The sequence below is a fragment of the Ictidomys tridecemlineatus genome, chromosome 4 (genome assembly GCF_052094955.1).
Source record: "Ictidomys tridecemlineatus isolate mIctTri1 chromosome 4, mIctTri1.hap1, whole genome shotgun sequence".
Taxonomy (NCBI): Eukaryota; Metazoa; Chordata; class Mammalia; order Rodentia; family Sciuridae; genus Ictidomys; species Ictidomys tridecemlineatus.
This window is the reverse complement of record NC_135480.1, coordinates 140244097-140248818: the sequence shown is the minus strand read 5'-3', so window position 1 is coordinate 140248818 and position 4722 is coordinate 140244097. Positions and strand designations below refer to the sequence as shown.

The window sequence follows — 4722 nt, the reverse complement described above, 5'->3', positions numbered from 1 at the left end:
TAAACCTAGTCTCCCAGGGGTTGATTACCATGACAGACCACAGGATAAAACCTTCAGTGTGGAAAATCTTTTGCTCTAAACCATGCTCCATCCATAGCAGAAATACTGTTGTTCCCAGAGACGTTTGCCAAAAACAAAATAATTCAGAAAAAAAATTACTATTCAGACTTTCAAGGAGTATTTTTGGCCTCATCCAGAGAAAGAGAGAGTAAGGCTAGCAAGCTTGATGAGTAATGAAAAGTGGAGGAGTCAAGAGACTGGGATCTCAGGAAGAAGACCCAAGAGTGAGCCAGGAAACCAGGGGTGGTGACCCTTCACTCTGCTCTCAACTCTTACATTTTTCCTCTGTGTTCACTATGATTATCTTCAACATTGCTTCTATGTAATAATTTGATTTTCAGCTGTGTGTACTGTTTTCTGTTGTTTCTCATTTATGTTTCTAATTAGATTTTGTAATGACATTGTTTTGTTTCTTAAGTTGTTCCCTTAGCTCCGAAATCTCCTTTTTCATTTTTTGTTTTTATGAGTCTCTTTTTGAATTCTTATTTTATAGGTTTCTATTCTTAATGAAGAATTCTTGTTTACAATTATTTTATGACCCAAAGCACCTATTGTAAACATGGACTGGACTACTCATCTGTTTTGCCTACTCTATACCCCTCTTTTCCCTCTTTGCCTTATCCTTCTCTCTTTTCTTTCCTTCCTTCTTTCCTTCCTTCTAATCTACCTTCTGTCCTTTTTATTTTCTTACCTTTTTCTTTCCTTGTTTCCCTTTCTCTTTCTTTTTACTTCACTTCACCCTGTCTTTCGTCTTTCTTTTCTTCCTTCCTCCTTCCTTATCCCAACTCATCTAGCATCATGGCTTTTTCTTTCCCCCAAGCTGAAAATAGAACACTCTAACCAGAACTTCCCGTTGCTCTGGGAGGATGCAAGTCAGGTCTCATTGACACCCCTTTCAGCTTAACGGAAACTGCATGTTGATTTCAAGCCACCGTTGATTCAATAATCAATTTGAAAACTGAATACTTTACAGTGGGCTTTTGTGAGCCAGTAAAGAATAGGAAAGGTCAAGTCCTTTAGCCTGTGACCACTAGAGCTGCTGCTCTGGAACCCAAACTCCTTTCCTCATTTTTAGAGTGGCCTTGAATAAGTTGTTAAACCTCTCTCAGGGTTCATATTTTCATCTTTACAAAAGGATCAGTAACACCTAATAACATAAATACATGATGGTTGAGTCAAATAACATTTAGTTCATAAAATCTTCTGGATTCACCAAGGACATCCAATGTTGGGGTAAGGGGCTTGTTTTGAGCTGAGCTCTGAATTTGAAATTTAGAGGAGGCTCCAAATAAATGAAGAGAGGCTTCTGCCCTCGCTCCCTGCAGATTCATTTACTAGATCACATTTCTTTTCTCTCTCCCTCTTTCTCATGCATATGTGTGTCCAGTTTAAGCTACTTGAGTGTCTGGTGGTGAAACCACAAGGTCTTGCTTTAGTTCCACTTCCTTAGGGAGTTCTGATCAGCTATTCTAACTCCTGGCCCCCTACTTCCTCATTCTGCAGAAGAACCTTGTTCTCAGTACTCACACCCACAAACCACACAGGAAAATGAAAGTTGGAATTACCTTAAAATGTTTAGCTCCTCCACATCCTCTGGTGCATTGCCAGTCCCTGTGCCCAGAGGCTCCCAATAGGGAAATCCACAAAAAGCAATTATGAAGACAGGGTAGAAATGCACCCTGGCCATGACTCCCACTTCTCAGAGCTGCTGTGGCCTAGGGAGAATGCAGCTGTACCTGTGCAAGGTCTGGGGAGTGGAGCTCTGTCCCCTGAGGGGAAAAAATTCCTTGTTAGAAGGCAAAAAGCACTGGGTTTCAATCCAGCTGACCTGGGCACCGGTTTCCCCATCAGAAACCTGGGCATACTAATTACCCATGCTTCATAGTGCTGTGCAGAGATAGATGCAAACGATGCATGCAAAACACTCAGTATGGTGCCTGGCATGACAAAAATGCTCCTTAATGTTAACTTAAATAATAATTAGCATTGTTTTAAGATTTTATCTCCAGTCTTTGAGAAGCTTGACTTTTGATATTTCTTAAAACATATCTTTAGAAAATCTCAAAGTCTATGTTTAGGACTTATTTAATTTTTTTGCTGCTTTTCTTTTAACCAAAAGATCTTTTTTAACCGCCATGCCACCTTTCTTGATAGTCTGCCTTCTGTCCTTTCTACTTTCTTTCCCTTCTTTTTTTTTCTTTTTCACTCATGTAGCAAATATTTATTTATACATTCTATATCCAGGCACTGGGACAAGTGGGGTGACCCAAGCAACAAATAATAGCCAAAAGCCCCAACGCCCAAGCAAGAGCTCACCCTTCTCTAGCTCCATCAGGAATGCGCAGCAGGACTCTGAGCCAGGTTATAGCCTGGTCATGATTCCTCTGTTTGCAGAATGGAGAGAGAAGCTGAACTTGCTTATTTCACATAATTGTTTTCAAAACAGATTAAGACATGATTGATTTCTTTTTTTAAAATATAAAATGCACTTTGAAAGAATGAAAGAAAGAGAAAGAAAAGAAAGGGAAAAGGAATGGGAAAAGAAAGAGAAAGTGAGAGAGGAAGAGAGGGAAAAGAAGGCATTATTTCCTAGGCAAGATTTAAATTCTTTCATATCAAATGGAAAAGAAATGGAAAATGGCTAAGAAACTATATGGAACCAGGTTTTTCTTGTGGGCCTAGAAGTTTTCATAGAACTCAAGCCTTCGGGTTGATTCATATTCTTCTGTTCTTTCTTCCTGAGCCCGTCCGGAAGCCCAGTTACTTCACTCTAAAGTAATACAATACTCAATTATCAGCTTGGGGAAAATGGAAAGGCATCCTAAGAGGTGGCTCCCTCTTCACTGAGAGAAGCCAGTCATCCAAAGGGCAAATCAGCTGAGACCAACACAACGATAGACTCATTTAATTCTCAGAATTTAGTTTGCTGCTCGATATTCCCTACATATATGGGGCTACCACACAAATGTTCTTAAAGCTCTAACCCTTGATTTGTCTGAGCATTGTCCACAGGCAGCTCAGTCCCTTAGAGGTCCAAAAGAAATCACGTAACCTGGATCAGCCAATTTAGTTTCAAATAGTAGCCCAGCTCTTCCTTACTGACCCACACATGATGGCCTTTCTTCCCAGTCTGGGAAAAGTCTCCACTTAGTATTCTTAGTACTTGTGCTTTAAAGAAGAACACTTTGGCCCCAAGGTTACTCTCTGTCAGCCTTGCCTGGGGGAACTTGAACTTGTAGTAATCAAAAGGTGCATTTCCTGGGTACTTGGCTTCCTTGTTGTTTTCTGAGAGTGTAGCCAGGGTTCACTCAGCTGTCCCTGGGAAGGTCTCCCAGGCCACCACTGGGGCAGCATCCAAACATCCTCATCTCCAAGCTTCTGTCTGACTAACAGGATAAGGTTCCTGTCCAGCTTCCGGTGCAATGAGGTTTGATTTTTTTTTTTTAATTGGCTTCTGTTATAGGAGCTCTAGGTTTGAACTGTAGGAATTTCCACTCCCACATATCTTCCAAAACTTGTACAAGCAATATATCCTTTTCATCTTGGTCTTCAGCATAAAAGTCAGCTTTTCTCTTTGCTGGGCTTCATCTAGAGCATGAAGCTCATGGTCTGATACAGGCTGTTCTCTGTCTCTCTGCTGTAGCAGAGCTGCCATCTCTTCCTTTCCTATCCATACCCCTTTAATTTCTTTCTTCTGTCTAATTGCTCTGGCCAGTGTTTCAAGAACTATGTTAAATAGAAGTGGTGAAAGAGGGCATTCCTGCAATGGGGTCAGCTGCTTGGAGATTAGTGATGGCTGCTGCAGACACAACACACCCAACAAGTGCCATGGAGACTCACTTCTTGAGGGTGTGGCCTCATGGAAAAGAAGAACTCAAATCAGCACTATTTGTCAACCATATGATTCTACACGGAGAAGGGGAAATGATTTCCCTTTTTCTCTTGATTTTTATAGTGCAAACTTAAAAGAAGCCCTTAGTGGGTCGATGGCCATGGCAAGAGTTTGTAGGGAAAGCTCGATTCATTTATTCATTCCACACATATCCTTTTTGTACATCTTATATGCCTGTGAGTCTGGCTTTACTCCAGGATCTGAGGCCACAGGGAACAAAAATCATCATCGAGCTCACGGACCCTAGAGACTAAGTAGAAATACAGTCATGTCACAGATGTGTGATATGATAAACACTAGATACAAAAATGTATGTAAGCAGGAACCTCAAATGAAGGTGAATTGGGAAAGGAGGGTTCAGGGACAATTTTTTGTAGTTTTTTATTTTTTATTTATTCTAATTTGTTATATATGACAGCAGAATGAGATTCAATCCATATTACACAAATAGAACACAATTTTTTGTGTCTCTGGTTGAACACACAGTCAAGTCACAACATTCATGTTTTCATGCATATACTTAGGGTAATGATGTCCATCTCATTCCACCATTATTCTTACCCCCATGCCTTCTCCCTTCCCCTCCCTTCTTTTTTCCCTATCTAGAGCTCATCTATTCTTCTCATGTTTCCCCCCACCCATGCCGTTATGAATCAGCATCATTATATCAAAGAAGACTTTAGGCATTTGGTTTGGGGGGCTTGGCTTACTTCAGTTAGCATTATATTCTCCAACTCCATCCATTTACCTGCAAATGCCATGATTTTATT

General features: G+C 40.6%; 1 pseudogene; it reads right to left on the bottom strand.

Moving 5' to 3' along the window:
- Positions 1–3085: 3085 nt before the first annotated feature.
- Positions 3086–4519, bottom strand: LOC101976256 (large ribosomal subunit protein mL46 pseudogene; annotated as a pseudogene).
- Positions 4520–4722: the final 203 nt, after the last annotated feature.